The sequence below is a fragment of the Dipodomys merriami genome, unplaced genomic scaffold, assembly GCF_024711535.1.
Source record: "Dipodomys merriami isolate MVZ:Mamm:240054 unplaced genomic scaffold, mDipMer1.0.p SCAF_61, whole genome shotgun sequence".
In the NCBI taxonomy this organism is placed as follows: Eukaryota; Metazoa; Chordata; class Mammalia; order Rodentia; family Heteromyidae; genus Dipodomys; species Dipodomys merriami.
The window spans coordinates 1,867,649-1,885,071 of NW_027206191.1; positions in this window are offsets into that span (position 1 = coordinate 1,867,649).

Below are 17,423 nucleotides of genomic sequence, written 5' to 3' on the forward strand. Positions count from 1 at the left end.
GGTTTAAGGTGAGGGTTAGTGATAGGGTGAGGGTTAGGGTGAGGTTAAGGGTGAGGGTGAGGGAGAGGGTGAGAGATAATGTCAGGGTTAGGGTAAGGGTTAGAGTGAGTTTGAGGGTTCGGGTTAGGTTTAGGATGAGGTTGATTGTTAGAGTGAGGGTGAGGGTTAGGGTTAGTATTAGGGTTAGTGTGAAGGCTAGGGTGAAGGTGAGGTTTAGGGTTAAGGTTAGGGTGACGGTTAGGGTGAGGGTTAGGGTTAAGGTTAGGGTTAGGGTTAGTGTTAGGCTTAGGGTTAGGCTTAGGGTTAGGGTTAGGGTTAGGGTTAGGTTTAGGGTTAGGGTAAAGTTTAGGGTGAAGGTGAGGGTTAGCGTTAGGATGATGTTAGGGGTGAGAGTGAGGGTTAGGGGAGGGTTCGTGTGAGGGAGCCCGTGAGGGTGAGGGTGATGTTTAGGTTTAGGCTGAGGGTTAGGGTTATGGTTAGGGTGAGGCTTAGTGTTAGGTTTAGGGTTAGAATGAGGGTTCGTGTTTGGATTAAGGTGAGGTTTCGTGTTAGGTTTAGGGTGAAGGTTAGGGGTAGCGTGATGTTTAGGGTGAGGGTGAGGGTTAGAGTGAGGGTAAGGGTTAGGGTGAAGTATAGGTTGAGGGTTAGTTTAGCGTTGGGGTTTGGGTGATGATTAGACTGAGGGCTCTGTTTCGTGTTAGGGTTAGGCTGGGGGCGATGGTTAGGGTGAGAGTTAATGTGAGGGTTAGGGTGACGGTGAATGTTAGAGTGATGGTGAGGGTTAGCGTGTGGGTGAGGGTTAGGGTTATTGTGAGGATTAGAGTGACGGTGAGTATTAGGGTGATGGTGTGGTTTAGGGTGATGGTGAGGGTTAGGGTGAAGGTGAGGTTTTGGGTTATGGTTAGGGTTAGGGTGAGAGTAAGGTTTAGGGTTATGGTTAAGTTTAGGGTGCGAGTTAGGGTGAGGGTGACGGTTGGGGTTAGCGTTAGCGTGACGGTTAGGGTTAGGTTTAGGTTGAGGTTGAGGGTTACGATTAGACTTAGAATGAGGGTGAGGGTGAGGGTAAGCTTGGGGTTTATGGTTAGCTTTAAGGTGAGGGTTAGGGTTAGTGTGAGGGTTAGTGTGAGGGTTAGGGATAGGGTTAGGGTTAGTGTGAGCATTAGGGTTAGGGTTAGGCTGAAGGTATGGTTTAGGGTGAGGTTTAGGGTGAGAGTTAGGTTAGCTTTAGGCTTAGGGTGAGGGTGACGGTTGGGGTTAGCGTTAGCGTGACGGTTAGGGTTAGGGTTAGGTTTAGGTTGAGGTTGAGGGTTACGGTTAGACTTAGAATGAGGGTGAGGGTGAGGGTAAGCTTGGGGTTTATGGTTAGCTTTAAGGTGAGGGTTAGGGTTAGTGTGAGGGTTAGGGTTAGGATCAGAGTGAGGGTTAGGGTTAGGGTAAGGGTTAGGGTTAGGGTGAGGTTTAGGGATAGGCTTAATGTTAGGTAAAGGGTGATGGTGAGGGTTATGATTAGGGTTAGGTTTAGATTTCAGGTGAGAGTTAGGGTTAGGGTGAGGGTTATGTTTAGGGTTACGGTTAGGGTTAGGGTGAGGGTAGGTTTAGGGTGAGGTATTCGGTGAGGGTTAGGGTTAGGGTTTGGATGAGGGTTACGGTGAGGGGAAGGATTAGGTTTATGGTGAGCGTTAGGGTTAGGGTGAGGCTTTGGGTAATGTTTAGGGTTAGGGTTAGGGTTAAGATGAGGGTGAGGGTTAGGGTTACGGTGATATTTAGGGTGAGGCTGAGGGTCAGGGTGAGTGTGAGTGTTCAGGTAAGGGTGAGGGTTAGGGTGTGGGTGAGGGTTAGGGTGAGGGTTAGGGTTAGGGTTACAGTTAGGTTGAGGGTGTAGGTGAGAGCTAAGGTGAGGATTAGGGTTAGGGTTAGGCGTAGGCTGAGGATGAGGGTGAGGGTGAGGTTGAGTGTTAGGTTAAGTATTAGGTTTAGGGTTAGGTTTAGTCTTAGGTTTAGGGTGAGGTTGAGTGTTAGGTATTAGGTTTAGGGTTAGGGTTAGGCTTAGGTTTAGGGTTAGGTTGAGGGTTAGGGTGATTTGTAGGGTTAGGGGTAGGGTGAGGGTTAGGGTTAGTATGATGTTTATGGTGAGGGTGAGGGTTAGGTTGAGGCTGATGGTTAGCGTGAGAGTGAGGGTGCGGGGCAGGGTGAGGCTTAGGGTGTGTGTGAGGGTTAGGGTTAGGGTGTTGATTAGGGTGAAGGTGAGGGTTATGTTTAGGATTAGGGTTAGCATTAGGGTGATGGTTTGGGTTAGGGTAAAGTTGATGGTTAGGGTTCAGTTTCGGGTTGGGTTTAGTGTGAGGATTAGGGTTAGGGTTAGGGTTAGGGTTAGAGTGAGGGTGAGGTTGAGGGTTAGGGTTAGGGTTAGCGTGAGGGCGAGGGTGAGAGTTAGGGTTAGGGTTAGCGTTAAGTGATGGTTAGGGATACGGTGAGGGGTAGGGTGAGGTGTAGGATTAGTGTTAGGGTGAGGGCTAGGGTGAGTGTGAGGGTTAGGGTTAGGGTTAGTGATAAGGTGAGGATTAGGGTTAGGGTTAGGTTTAGGCTTAGGGTGAGGGTGAGGGTGAGGGTGAGGTTTAGGGTGAGGGTAAGGAATAAGTTTAGGGTGACGGTTAGGGTTAGTGTGATGTTTAGGGTGAGGGTGAGGTTTAGGGGAAGTGTAAGGGTTCGGGTGAGGATGAGGTTTAGGGTATTGGTGAGGGTTAGGGTTTGGGTGAGTGTTATGTTTAGGTTGAGGTTTCGGGTGACGGTGAGGTTTAGGGTTTTTGTTAGGTTTAGGGTTATGGTGAGAGTAAGGGTTAGGGTGAGGTTGACGGTTAAATTTAGGTTTAGGGCTACGGTGAGGGCGAGGGTGAGGGTTAGGGTTAGGGTTAGGGTTAGGTGAGGGTTAGGGATAGGGTGAGGGTTTGAGTGAGGTTGAGGGTGAGGTTGAATGTCAGGTTTAGGGTTAGGGTGAGGGGTAGGGTGAGGGGTAGGGTTTGTGTTAGGGTGAGGGCTAGGGTGAGTGTGACCGTTAGGGTTAGGGTTAGTGATAGGGTGAGGATTAGGGTTAGGGTTAGGGTTAGGCTTAGGGTGAGGGTGAGGGTGTGGGTAAGGTTTAGGATGAGGGTAAGGAATAAGTTTAGGGTGACGGTTAGGGTTAGTGTGATGTTTAGGGTGAGGGTGAGGTTTGGGGTAAGTGTAAGGGTTCGGGTGAGGATGAGATTTAGGGTGTGGGTAAGGGTTAGAGTTTGGTTTAGGGTTAGTATTAGGGTGAGGGTGAGGGTGAGGGCTAGGGTTAGGATTAGGGTTAGGGTTAGGCTGAGGGTGAGGTTGAGGGTGAGTTTTAGAGTGAGTGTTAGGTTTAGGATTAGGGTTAGGGTTAGGTTTAGGCTTAGGGTGAGGGTTAGGGTGAGGGTTAAGTTAAGTGTTAGCGTGAGGGTGAATGTTAGGGTGAGGGTGAGTGTGAGTGTTAGGGTGAGAGTGAGGGTTCAGGTAAGGGTGAGGGTTAGGGTGTGTGTGAGTGTTAGGGTTAGGGTGATGGTTAAGGTAACGTTGAGGGTTAGAGTTAGGGTTAGGTTGACGGTAAGGGTTATGGTGAGGTTTAGGGTGAGAGTGAGTGTTAGGTTTAGCGTTGGGGTTAGGGTGAGGTTTAAGGTGAGGGTGAGGATGAGGGTTAGGATTAGGCTGAGGGTTAGGTTAGTGTTAGTGTTAGGGTTCGTGTTAGGGTCAGGGTTACGTTTAGGGTTATTGTTGGGGTTAGAGTTAGGGTAAGGGTGAGGGTGAGGGTTAGGTTTAGGTTTAGGGTTAGGTTTAGGGTGAGGGTGAGTTTGAGGGTTAGGGTTAAGTTTAGTTTTAGATTTAGGGTTAGGCTGAGGGTGAGCGTGACGGTGAGGTTTAGGGTTAGCGTTACGGTTAGGGTTAGTCTGAGGTTTAGGGTAATTGTTAGGGTTAGAGTTATGTTGAGGTTAAGGTTTATGGTGAGGTTTGGTGTTAGGGTTGAGAATGAGGGTTAGGGTGAGGGAGAGGGTTTGGGTTTGGGTGAGATTTAGGGTTAGTTTGAGGTTTAGGTTGAGGGTGAGGGTTAAGGAGAGGGTGAGGGTTAGGGTGAGATTGAGGGTTCAGGTGAGGGTGAGAGTTAGGGTGGTTGTGAGGGTTAGGGTTAGGGTGATGGTTAGGGTGACGGTGAGGGTTAGGGTTAGGGTTAGGTTTAGTGTATGGTGATGGATACAGTTAGGGTTAAGGTGATGGTTGTGTTTCCTGTTCGGGTTAGAGTTAGGGTTAGTGTGAGGATTAGGGATAGGGATAGGGTTCAGGTTAGGGTGACTTTGATTGTAAGAGTGAGGGTGAGGCTTAGGGTGAGCTTAGGGTTAGTATTAGCGTTAGGGTTAGGCTGAGGGTTAGGGTGAGGTTTATGTTTAGAATTAGGGTTAGGGTTAGGGTTAGGGTTAGCCGTAGGGTGAAGGTGAGGGTGAGTTTGAGGGTGAGGGTTAGGATGAAGTTAAGGGTTATGGTTAGGGTGACATTAGTGTTAGTGTGAAGTTTAGGGTGAGTTTAAGGGTTAGGGTGAGTGTGAGGGTTCGGTTCAGGTCAGGGTTAGGATGTGGGTGAGGGTTAGCTTTAGGTTGAGGGTCACGGTTAGGGTGAGCATTATTGTGAGGGTGAGGGTTAGGGTTATGTTTAGGTTTAGGGTTAGGTTGAGAGTAAGGTTTAGGGTAAGGGTAAGTGTGAGGTTCAGGTTTATTGTTAGCGTTAACGTGAGAGTTAGGGTTAGGATGAGAGCTAGGTTTAGGGTTAAGGTTAGGGTGAGTGTGAGGGTTAGGGTTAGGGTTAGTGTGAGAGTTCTGGTGAGGGTGAGGGTGATAGCTAGGGTTAGGATTAGTGTTAGGTTTAGGGTTAGGCTGAAGATGAGTCTGAGGGTGAGGGTGAATGTTAGGTTTACTATTAGGGTTAGGGTTAGGGTTACGCTTATGGTGAGGGTGAGGGTGAGGTTTAGGGTGAGGGTTAGGCTGATGGGTAGGGTTAGGGTTAAGGTGAGGGTTAGGTTAGTGTGAAGGTTAGGGTTAGGGATAGAGTGAGGGTGAGGGTAAGGTTTAGGGTGAGGGTAAGGGTGAGGGTGAGGGTGAGGGTTAGGGTTGGGGTTAGCGTTAAGGAGAGGTTTAAGTATAGGGTTATGGTAGGGTGAGCGTTCGGTTGAGGGTTAGGGTTAGGTTTTGGCTTAGGGTTAGAGTTAGGGTGAGGGTAAGGGTTAGGGTGATGCTTAGGGTGAGGGTTACAGTTGGGGTTAGGGTTAGGTTGAGGTTTAGTTTTTGGATTTGGTTATTTTTAGGGTTAGTTCTTGGGTTAGGGTTAGGGTGAGGGTGACATTGAGTGGTAGGTTTATGATTTGGTTTAGGGCTAGGGTTAAGTTTACGGTGAAGGTGAGGGTGAGGGTGAGGGTTAGTGTGAGGGTTAGGGTTAAGGTAAGGGTGAGGGTTAGGGTTAGTGTGATGTTTAGGGTGAGTGTGATGGTTAGGGTGAGAATGAGGGTGAGTGTTAGGGTGAGAGTGAGGGTGAGAGTGAGGGTGAGTTTTAGAGTGTGTGTGAAGTTTAGGGTAAGGGTGATGGTTAGGGTGACTGTGAGGTTTAGTGTAAGGTTAGGGTTAGCATTACGGTTATGTTTAGGGTTAGCGTGATTGTTAGGGTTTGGTTTAGGGCTAGGGTTCGGGTTAGGGTTAGTGTGAGGATTAGGGTAAGGCTTAGGGTTACAGTGAGGGTGAGGGTGAGGGTTAGGGTTAGGGTTAGGGTAAGGGTGAGGGTGAGGGTTAGGGTTAGGGTTACGATTATGATTAGGGTTAGTTTTTGGGTTAATCTGAGAATGAGGGTAAGAGTGATGTTGAGGGTTAGGTTTAGGGTGATGGTTAGGGTTAGGATTAGGATGAGGGTTAGGCTGAGTGTTCGGTTTATGGTTAGGGTGAGGGTTAGGGTTTGTGTGAGTGTTTGGGTTAGGGTGAGGGTTAGAGTTAATGTCATGTTTAGGGTGAGTGTGAGGGTTAGGGTAACTGACGTTTCAGGTGATGGTGAGAGGTACTGTTTTGGTGAGTGTTAGGTTTAGGGTGAGGGTTAGGGTGGCGGTGAGGGTTAGGGAGAGGGTGAGGGTTAGGGTTTGGTTTAGAGTTAGGTTGAGGGGTAGGGTTAGGGGTAGGGTTAGCATGAGGGTTAGGGTGAGGGTGAGGGTTAGGGTTAGCGTTAGTGTGAACATTAGGGTTAGAGTTAGATTGAGCGTAAGGGTTATGGTGAGGTTTAGGGTGAGGGTGAGGGTTATGGTTAGCGTTGGAGTTAGGGTCGGGGTTAAGGTGAGGGTGAGGGTTTGGGTTAGGTTTAGTGTTAGGGTTAGGGTGAGGATTACGGTTAGGGTTAGTGTTAGGTTTAGGCTTAGGCTGAGGGTGAGGGTAATGGTGAGGTTGATTGTTAGGGTTAATGTGATGTTTAGATTGAGGGTGAGGGTTAGGGTGTAAGTGAGGATTTTGGTGAGGGTGAGGTTTAGGGTGAGGTTAGGGTTTTTGTGAGGGTTAGTGTGACGGTGAGTGTTAGGGTAATGAGGGTTAGGGTGATGCTGAGGGTTAGGGTGAGGGTGAGATTTTGTGTTATGGTTAGGGTTAGGGTTAGTTTGAGAGTAAGAGTTAGGGTGATGGTTAGGGTTAGGGTGAGGGTAAGGGTGAGGGTGAGTGTTGGAGTTAGCGTTAGCATGAGTGTTAGGGTTAGGGTTAGGGTTAGGTTGAGTGTGAGGGTTAGGGTTAGACTTAGGTGAGGGCTAGGATTAGGATTAGGGTTAGGGTTAGCTTTAGGCTGAGGGTGAGGGTTAGTGTGAGGTTGCGGGTTATTGTTAGCGATGGGTGAGGGTTAGGGTTGGGATTAGGTTTTGCTTGTGGGATAGAGTGGGGGTTAGGGATAGGGTTAGGTTTAGTGTGAGCATTAGGGTTAGGGTTAGGGTGAGGGTATAGGTTAGGGTGAGGGTTTGGTTAGCAATAGGATTAGGGTGAGGATTAGAGTGAGGTTTAGGTTTAGGGTGAGAGTGAGGGTTAGGGATAGGGTTATGGTAACGGTTAGGGTTAAGGTGAGGTATAGGGATAGGCTTGGGGTTAGAGTGAGGTTGATGGTGAGGGTTAGGATTAGGGTTAGGGTTAGAGTTAGGATTAGAGTTAGGGTGAGGGTGAGGGTTAGGGTTAGGGTTGGGATAGGGTGAGGATTAGGTTTAGGCTTAGGATTAGGGTGAGGGGTAGGTTTAGGGTTACGGTGAGGTTTAGGGTTAGTGTGAGGTTTAGGGATAGGATTAGGGTTAGGGTGAGGAAAAGGGTTAGGATGAGGGTTAGGGTGAGGGTGAGTGTTAGAGTGAGGGTGAGGTTTAGGTTTATTATTAGGGTAAGGGTTAGCGTTAGTGTCAGTGTAAGGGTTAGGGTGAGGTTTAGGGTTAGGTTTAGGGTGAGGGTGAGGGTTAGGGTGAGGGTGAGGGTTAGGGTTAGGGTGAGGGTTAGGGTTAAGTTTAGGGTTAGAGTAAGGTTGAAGGTGAGAGTGAGGGTGAAGGTTAGGGTGAGGTTAGGGTGAACGTTAGGGTTAGGGTTAGGGTGAAGTGTAGGGTGAGGGTTAGGGTTTGTGTTAGGGTTAAGTTTAGGGTGAGTTTTAGATTGAGGTTAGGGTTAGGTTTAGAGTTAGGGATAGGGTGACGGTTAGGGTGAGGGTGAGTGTTATGATTAGGGTGAGGATTAGGTTAGGGTGAGGTTTAGGGTTAGTATGAGGTTTAGGTTTAGGTTTAGGTTGATTGTACAGGTTAGGGTGAGAGTTAGGTTGAGGGTGAGGGTTAGGGTTAGGGTTAGGTTTAGGGTTAGGGTTCAGGTTAGGGTTTGTGTGAGGGTAAGTGTTAGGTTTAGGGTTAGGATGAGGTTTAGGCTGCGGGGTAGGGTTTGGGTTAGATTGAGAGTTAGGGTTAGCTTTAGGGTTAGGTTTAGGGTGAGGGTAAGAGTTAGGGTGAGGGTTAGTGTTTGTGTGAGTATTAAGGTTAGGATTAGGGTTAGGGTGAGGAAAAGGTTCAGGGTGAGAGTTAGGGTTATTGTTAGGGTGAGATTTAGGTTGAGGTTGAAGGTGAGTGTAACCGTGAGGGTTTGGTTTAGGGTTAGGTTTAGGAGGAGCGTGAGTGTGATTGTTACCATTAGGTTTAGTTCTAGGTTTGGGTTTAGGCTGAGAGTGACGGTGAGTGTGTGGGTGAGGGTTAGGGTTAGTGTAATGTTTAGGGTGAGGGTGATGGTTAGGGTGAGAGTGAGGGTTCGGGTGATGGTGAAGGTTAGGACCATGTTGAGGTTTAGGGTTAGGGTGAGTGTTAGTGTTATGGTTAGGTTTAGGTTTAGGTTAGATTAAGTGTTAGAGTGAGGGTTAGGGTGAGGGTGAGGTTTAGGGTTAGTGTTAGCATGAGGGTTAGGTTTAGGGTGAGTGTTAGGGTTAGGGTTAGGGTTAGGTTTAGAGTTTGTGTAGGGGGAGGGTGAGGGTTAGGGTTAGTGTGATGTTTAGGGTGAGAGTGAGGGTTCGGGTGACGGTGAAGGTTAGGTTGATGGTGAGGGTTAGGGTTAGGGTGAGAGTTAGGGTTAGGGTGAGGGTAAGGGTTAGGGATAGCATTAGCATGAGGGTTAGGCTTAGGGTGAGTGTTAGTGTTACGGTTAGGGTTAGGTTGAGGGGGAGGATTAGGGTTAGGGTTAGGTTTAGAGTTAGGGGGAGGGGGAGGGGGAGGAGGAGGGTTACGGTTAGATTTAGGGTGAGGATTAGATTTAGGGTTAGTGTTAGGGTAAGGGTTAGGGTGAGCATTATGGGTAGGGTTAGGATTAGAGTTAGGGTTAGTGTGAGGATTAGGGTTAGGGTTACGGGTAGGGTTAGGGTGAGGTTAAGGGTTAGGGTGAGGTTTACGGTTAGGATTAGGGTGAGGGCTACTGTGAGGGTGAGAGTTAGGGTTAGTGTTAGGTTGAGGGATAGGGATAGGGTGAGGATTAGGTTTAGGATTAGGGTGAGGGTTAAGGTGCGGGTTGGGTTAGGGTTAGGGTGAGAGTAAGGGTTAGTGGAAAGTTTAGGGTTTTGGTTAGTGTTAGGGTGAGGGTAAGGCTTAGGGTGAGGGTTAGGGTTTGTGTGAGCATTAGGGTTAGAGTTAGGGTTAAGGTGAGGAAAAGGGTTAGTGTTAGGGTGAGTGTGAGTGTGAGGGTAAGGGTGAGGGTTTGTTTTAGTGTTAGGTTTTGGGTGAGTTTGAGGGTGATGGTTAGGGTTAGATTTAGATTCAGGTTTAGGTTTAGGCTGACGGTGAGGGTGAGGGTGAGAGTGAGGGTTAGGATTAGTGTTAGGGTGACGGTCATGGTAATGGTGAGATTTAGGGTGAGGGTGAGGGTTAGGGTTAGGGGTAGGGATAGGGTGAGGATTAGGGTTAGGCTTAGGGTTAGGGTGAGGGGTAGGTTTAGGGATAGGGTGAGGATCATGGTTAGTGTGCGGGTTAGGTATAGGCTTAGGGTTAAGGTAAGGGTAAGGGTTAGGGTGAGGCTTAGGGTGTGTGTGAGCGATAGGGTTAGGGTTAGGGTTAGGGTGTGGAAAAGGGTTAGCGTGAAGGTTAGGGTGAGGTTGAGTGTTAGTGTGAGGGTGAGGTTTAGGTTTATTATTAGGTAAGGGTTAGCGTTAGGGTTAGGGTAAGGGTTAGGGTGAGGGTTAGGGTTAGGGTGAGGGTGAGGGTGAGGGTTAGGGTGAGGGGTAGTGTTAGGGTTAGGGTGAGGATTAGGGTTAGGGTGAGGATTAGGGTTAGGGTGAGGATTAGGGTGAGTGTGAGGGTTAGGGTGTGGGTGAAGGTTAAGTTTAGGTTTAGGGTTAGTGTTAGGGTTAGGCTTTGGGTGAGGTTGAGTGTGAGGGTTAGGGTTAGGGTGAGGGTTAGGTTTAGGATTATAGTGAGAGTAATGGTTAGGGTGAGGGTTAGGGTGAGGTTGAGGGTTAGGGTTAGCTTACCCGTCAGGTTAAGGTTAGGGTTTGAGTGAGGTTGAGGGTTAGGGTGAGGGTTATGTTTATAGTTAGATTTAAGGCAAGGGTTAGTGTGAGGATTAGGGATAGGGTTAGGTTTAGGGTTAGGGTGAGGTTGTGGGTGAGGGTGAGGGTTAGGGTTAGGGTGAGGGTTAGGTTTAGGGTTAGGATTAGAGTTATGTTGAGGGTGAGAGTGAGGTTGAGGTTTAGGGTGAGGTTAGGGTGAGCGTTAGGATTAGAGTTAGGGTGAGGTTTAAGGTGAGGGTCAGGGTTAGTGTTAGGGTTAGGTTTAGGGGAGGGTTAGGTTGAGGATTAGGGTTAGAGTTAGAGTTAGGGATAGGGTGAGGGTGAGGGTTATCATTAGGGTGAGTATTAGGGTAGGGTGAGGGTTAGGGTTAAGGTTAGCGTTAGGGTGAGGGTAGAGAAGTGTTAGAATTAGGGTGAGGTTTAGCGTAAGCGTTAGCATTAGAGTGAAGGTAAGGGTTAGGGTGAGGGTTAGGGTGAGGGTTAGGGTTAGGGTTAAGGTTAGGGTTAGGATTAGAGATAGGTTGAGTATTATGGTTTGGGTAAGGGTTAAGGTGAGGGGTAGGGTGAGTGTTAGGGTTAGGGTTAGGGTGAGGGTTAGGTTTAGGGTTAGGGGTAGTGTGTGGGATAGGTTGAGGGGTAGGGGTAGGGTTAGGGTCTGCATTCGGGTTAGTGTGATGGTTAGGGTTAGGGTTAGTGTGAGGATAAGGGTTAGGGTGAAGTTTAGGATGAGGCTTAGGTTTAGCATTAGGGTTAGCGTGGGGGTTATTGTAAGGGTTAGGTTTAGGTTGAGGTTTAGAGTAAGGGTTAGGGTGAGGGCTAGGGTTAGGGTGAGGGTGAGGGTTAGGGTTAAGGTTAGGATTAGTGATAGGTTGAGGATCAGATTTTGGGTAAGGGATAAGGTGAGGGTTTGGGTGAGGGTTAGGCTTAGGGTTAGGGATAGGGGTAGGATTAGGGTTAGTGTTAGCATTAGGGTGAGGTTTAGGCTGAGGTGTAGGTTTAGGGTTAGGATGAGGTTAGGTTTAGTATGAGTGTTAGGGTTAGGGTAAGGATTAGGGTGAGGGTAAGGGTTAGGGTGATGTTTAGTCTGAAGATGAGGGTTAGGTGTAGCATTAGGTTTAGGGTAGGGTTAGGGTGATGGTTAGGGTTAGGGTTAGGGTGAGGGTGAGGGTGAGGGTGTGTGTTAGGGTTAGGATTAGGGTGAGGGTTAGGGTTATTTTGAGGGTTTGGGTAGGAATGAGTGTTAGGGTTAAGGTTAGGGTTAGGTTGAGGGGTAGGGTTAGGGTTAGGGTGAGGGTTAGCGTTAGTGGGAGTGTTAGGGTTAGGTTTAGGGTTAGTGTGAAGATAAGGTTTAGGGTGAGGTTTAGGGTGAGGCTGAGGCTTAGGGTTAGCCTTAGGGTTAGAGTGAGGGTTAGGTTTAGGGTGAGGGTGAGGGTTAGGGTTAGGGTGATGTTTACAGTGAGGTTGAGTGTTAGGGTGAGGGTGAGGGTTTGGGTTAGGTTTTTGTTTAGGGTTAGGGTTAGGGTTAGGATGAGGGTTAAGTTTAGTGTGAGGGTTAGGTTTAGGTTTAGGTTTAGGATGAGGTTTAGGGTTAGAATTCGGGAGATGGTAAGGGTAGGGTGAGGTTTAGGGTGAGGTTGAGGCTTAGGTTTAAGCTAAGGGTTAGGGTGAGGGTTAGGGTGAATGTTATTTTTAGGGTAAGGTTTAGGGTTAAGTTACAGTTTAGGGTCAGAGTAAGGGTTAAGGTGACTGTTAGGGTGAGGGTGATGAATAGGATTAAGTTGAGGGTTAGGGTTAGTGTTAGGGTGAGGGTTAGGTTTATTGTGAGTTTTAGGTTTAGGGTTAGGGTTAGGTTTTGGGTGAGGGTTAGGATTAGGTTTAGGTTTAGTGTTATTGTTAGTGTGAGGGGTAGGGTTAGGGTTAGGGTGAGGGTTAGGGTTAGTGTGAGGGTTAGGGTTAGATTTAGGATTAGGGTTAGTGTGAGGATAAGGGTTAGGGTGAGGGTTAGGTTGAGGGTGAAGGTAAGGGTTAGCGTTAGTGTTGGGGTTAGCGTTAGGGTTAGGGTGAGTTTTAGATTGAGGGTGAGCGTTAGGGTTAGGTTGGGTTGATGGTTAGGATTAGGGTTAGGTTTAGGGTGAGGGTTAGGATGAGAGTTAGAGTGAGGATTAGTATTAGGGTGAGGTTTAGTTTTAAGATTAGGATTACGGTGAGTTTTAGGGTTAGGGTTATGGTTAGGTTAAGTGTTAGTGTTAGGATAAATGTTAGATTTAGGGTTAGGGTTATTATTAGGGTTAGGGTTTGGGTGAGGGTATGGCTGAGGGATGGCGTTTGGGTTAGGGTTAGGTTGAGGGTCATGGTGGGGGTAATGGGTAGGTTTAGTATTAGGGTTATTGTTAGGATGAGCGGCAGGCAGAGGGTGAGGGTGAGGTTTAGGTTTAGGTTTAGGTTTAGAGTTATGGTGAGGGCTAGGGTGAGGGTGAGGTTTAGGTTGAGGGTTAGGGTTAGGGTGAGGATTAGGGTTAGGGTTAAAGTGAGGCTTAGGGTTAGGTTGATGTTTAGGGTGAGGCTGATCGTTAGGGATTGGATGAGGGTTCGTGTTTGGGTTTGGGTGAGGGTGAGTGTGAGGTTTAGGGTGTGGCTTAGGGTTAGGGTTAGGGTGAGGGTTACGGTGGTGTTTAGGGTTAGGCTTAGGGTTAGGTTGAAGGTGAGGGTAAGGGTTAGTGTTAGGGTTAGTTTGAGGGTTAGGGTTAGGTTGAGGTCTAGGTTGAGTGTATGTGTTAGGGTGAGGGTTAGGGTGAGGGTTAGGTTTAGATTTAGGGTTAGGGTGAGGGTTAGGGTGAGCGTGAGGGTTAGGGTTATCGTTAGGGTTAGGGTGAGGTTAAAGTTTAGGGTGAGGGTTAGGGTGAGGGTGAGGGTTAGGGTTATAGTTAGGGTTAGGGTGAGGGTTAGGTGACGCTTAGGTTTATGTTGAGGGTTAGGTTTAGGGTTAGGGTGAGAGTTAGGGTTAGGGTACTGTTTAACGTGAGGGTGAGGATTAGGGTGAGGGTGAGGGTAAGCATTAAGGTTATGGTTAGGTTTACTGTGAGGGTGAGGGTGAGGGGTAGGTTTAGGATTAGTGTTAGGTTTAGGGTTAGGCTGAGGTGGAGGGTGAGGGTGAGGGTGAGGTTTAGGTTTATTGTTAGGGTTAGGGTGGGTGTTAAGTTTAGGGTGATGTCCAGGGTGAGGGTGAGGGTTAGCGTGAGGGTTAGTGTGATGGGTAGGGTTAGAATTAGGGTGAGAGTTAGGGTTAGTGTGAGGGTTAGTGTCAGGGTTAGGGTTAGGATTAGTGTGAGAATAAGGGTTAGGCTGAGGGTTAGGTTGAGGGTGAGGCTTAGGGTTAGCTTTAGGGTTAGTGTGAGGGTTAGGTTTAGTACTTGGGTTAGGGTTATGATTAGGGTTATTGTTCGGGTTAGGGTTAGGGTTTGGGTGAGGTTGAAGGTGAGGGTTGGAGTTAGTGTTAGGGTTAGGGTTTGGGTGATGATGGGGTGAGGGTTAGGTTTAGGATTAGGGTTATGTTTAGGCTGAGGGTGAGGGGGAGGAGGAGGGGGAGGTTTGGGTTAGTGTTAGGATTAGGGTTACAGTGAGGGCTAGGTGGAGGGTGAGTGTTAGGGTGAGGGTGAGGATGAGGAGGAGGGTGAGGGTGAGGGTGAGGGTGAGGGTTAGGTTTCGGGTGAGGGTTAGGATTAGGATTAGCGTTAGGGTTAGGGTGAGGGTTGGGTTAGGGTTAGTGTGAGGGTTAGGGTTCAGGATCGGGTTAGGGTGACCATGAGCGTTAGGGTGAGTATTAGGGTTAGGGTTAGTTTTAAGGTGAGGGTAAGGGTTAGGGTTAGTGTTAGTGTAAGGTTTAGGGTTAGGGTGAGGGTTAGAGTAAGGGTTAGGGATAGGCTGAGTGTGAGGGTGAGGGTTAGGGTTAGGGTTGGGGTGATGGTTAGGGTTAGGGTTAGTGTAAGGTTTAGGGTTAGGGTGAGGTTTAGGGTTTGGTTTAGGGTGAGTGTTAGGGTTAGGCTTAGGGTTAGGTAAGGGTTAGTGTTAGGGTGAAGGTTAGGGTTAGGGTTGGGGTGAGGGTAAGGGTGAGGTGAGTTTGAGGGTTAATTTTAGGGTTAATGTGTGTGTGTGAGGGTTAGGGTGAGGGTTAGTGTTAGGGTTAGGGTGAGTGTGTGGGTAAGGATAAGGTTTACGGTTACGGTTAGGGTTACGGTTAGTGTGAGGGTGAGGTTGAGAGTTAGGGTTAGGGTTAGGTTTAGGGTTAGGGTTAGGCTGAAGGAGAGGGTGAGGGTGAGGCTGAGGGTGAAGTTTAGGGTTAGGATTGGGGTTATGGTGAGGGCTAGTGTATGGGTGAGGGTGACGGTTTCGGTTAGGTAAGTGTTAAGGTTAGGGTGATGGTGAAGCTTAGTGTGAGAATTAGGGTTAGGGTGACTGTGAGTGTTAGGGTTAGGGTGAGGGTAAGGGTTAGGGTGAGGGTTAGGGTGCTGGTGAGGGTTAGTGTTAGCATTAGGGTTAGGGTGAGGGTGAGGGTTAGGGTGAGTTTTAGGGTTAGGGATACGGTTAGGCTTAGGGTTAGCGTTAGAGTTAGGGTGAGGGTTAAGCTGAGGGGTAGGGTTAGGGTTAGTGTGAGGGTTACGTTTAGTGTGATGATTAGGGTTAGGCTTAAGGTTAGGTTGAGGTTGAGGATTAGGTTGTGGGTTAAGGTGAGGGTGAGGGTTAGATTTAGCATTGAGGTTAGGGTTAGGGTGAGGGTTAGGATTAGGGTTAGGGTTAGGTTGAAGATAAGGGTGAGGATTAGGGATACTGTTAGGTTGAGGGTTAGGGTTAGGGTTGGGTTAATTTGACGGTGAGGGTGAGGTGAGGGTTTCGGTTAGGTAAGGATATGTTTAGGTTAGGGTGAGGAGTACGTTGAGTTTGATGGTTAGATTTAGAATTAGGGTTAGGGTGAGGGTTAGGGTTAGGCTTGAGGTGAGGGTTAGGTTTAGCGTGATGTTTAGGGTGAGGGTAAGGGTTAAGGTGAGGGAAAGGATTAGGGTTAGAATTAGGGATAGGGTGAGGATTAGTGTTATTGTGAGGGTTAGGGTTAGGGTTAGTGTGAAGATGAAGGTTAGTTTGAGGGTTAGGGTGAAGGTGAGGGTTAGCGTTAGCTTTAGGGTTAGGGTTAGGGATAGGGTGAGGATTAGGGTTAGTGTGAGGGTTAGGGTTACTGTGAGGATAAAGGTTAGGGTGAGTGTTATGGTGAGGGTGAGGGTTAGGGTTAGCCTTAGTGTTAAGATGAGCGTTAGCATGAGGGTTAGTGTTAGGGTGAGGGTTAGGGTTATGGTTCGGTTGACAATTAGGTTTAGTGTGATATTTATGGTGAGGGTGAGTGTTTGTGTGAGAGTGAGTGTGAGGGTTAGGGTTAGGGTTAATTTTAGGTTTAGGTTTAGGGTGCGAGTGAGTGTGAATGCGAGGGTTAGGATTAGCGATAGGGTGAGGATTAGGGTTAGGGTTAGGGTGATAGTGACGGTAAGTTTTAGGATGAGGTTTAGGGTGAGGTTGAGATTTAAGTTTAGCGTGAGGGTATGGGTGAGGGATGGTGTGAGTACTAGAATTAGGGTTACGGATAGGGTGAGTGTAAGAGTTAGGGTGAGGGTTAGGGTGATGTTGAGGGTTAGGGTTATCATTAGGTTAGATTGAGGGTGAGGGTTAGGGTGATTGTTAGGGTTAGGGTGTGTTTATTGTGAGGGTGAGTGTTAGGCTCAGGGTGAGGTTGAGGGTTAGGTTGAGCGTTAGGGTTAGGTTTAGGGTGAGGGTGAGATTGAGGGTGAGGGCAAGGCTTAGAGTTTGGGTGCGGGTGAGGGTGAGCGATACTGTTAGCGTTAGGGTGAGGGTTAAGATTAGGGTGAGGGTAAAGGTTAGGTTGAGGGCTCGGTGACGGTGAGGGTTAGGGTGAGTGTGACTTTGAGGGTTTCTGTTAGGTAAAGGTTAGGGTTAGGGTTATGGTGAGGATTAGCGTGATTCTGAGGTTTAGGTTGCGTGTTAGCGTTATGGTGAGGGTTAGGGTTAGGGTTTTGGTTAGGGTTAGGGTGAGGATTAGTGTGAGGGTTAGGGTTAGGGTTAGGTTTAGGGTGAGGGTGAGGGTTAGTGTTAGGTTTAGGGTGAGTGTTAAGGTTAGGGTTTGGGCTAGGGTGATGGTGAGGGTTATGGTGAGGGTGAGGGTCAGGGTTTCGGTTAGGTAAAGTTTAGGGTTGGGGCTATGGTGAGGATTAGGGTGAGGGTGAGGCTTAGGTTGAGGGTTAGGGTAAGGGTGAGGGTTAGAGTTAGGGTTAGGGTGAAGGTTAGGGTTAGTGTGATTGTTAGGGTGAGGTTGAAGGTTAGGTTGAGGGTGAGGGTTCGGTTTAGGGTGAGGGTTAGGGTTAGAGTGTGTTTATGGTGAGGGTGAGTGTTAGGGTGAGGGTGAGGTTGAGGGTTAGGTTTAGGGTTAGGGTTAGGCAGAGAGTGAGGGTGAGGGTGAGGGTTAGGTTTTGGGTGAGGGTGAGGGTGAGGGTTAGGGTTAGGGTGAGGGTGAGGGTTTCGGTTATGTAAGGGTTAGGGTTAGGGTTATGGTGAGGATTAGGGTTACAGTGAGGTTTAGCTTGAGGGTTAGGGTTAGAGTGAGGGTTAGGATGAGGCTTAGTGTGAGGGGTAGGATTAGGATTAGGGTGATGGTTAGGGTTAGTGTGAGCGTTAGGGTTAGGGTTAGGTTTATGGTTAGTGTGAGGATAATGGTTAGGGTGAGGGTTAGGTTGAGGGTGATGGTTAGGGTTAGCGTTAGCTTTACGGTTTGCATTAGTGTTAGGGTGAGGGTTTTGGTTAGGGTGAGGTTTAGGTTGAGGTTGAAGGTTAGGGTTAGGCTTAGGTTTAGGGTGAGGGTTAGTGTGAGGGTTAGGGTTAGGGTTAGGTTTAGGGTGAGGGTGAGGGTTAGTATTAGGGTTAAGGTGAGGGTTAAGTTTAAGCTGAGGCTAGGGTGAGTGTGAGGGTTAAGGTGAGTGTGAGGGTGAGTGTTTCTGTTAGGTAAGTTTTAGGGTTATGTTTATGGTTAGGATTAGGGTGATGGTGAGGGTTAGGTTGAAGATTAGGTTAAGGTTGAGGGTGAGAATTAGGGTTAGGGTGAGGTTAAGTGTTAGGGTGATGTTTAGCATGAGGTTGAAGTTTAAGGTGAGGGTTCGGCTGAGGATTAGGGTTAGTGTTAGGGTTAGGGTTAGTTTGAGGGTTAGGATTAGGTTTAGGGTTAGGGTTAGGGTTAGTGTTAGAGTTAGGGTTAGGTTTAGGATTAGGGTTAGTGTGAGGATAAGGGTTAGGGTCAGAGTTAGGTTGAGGGT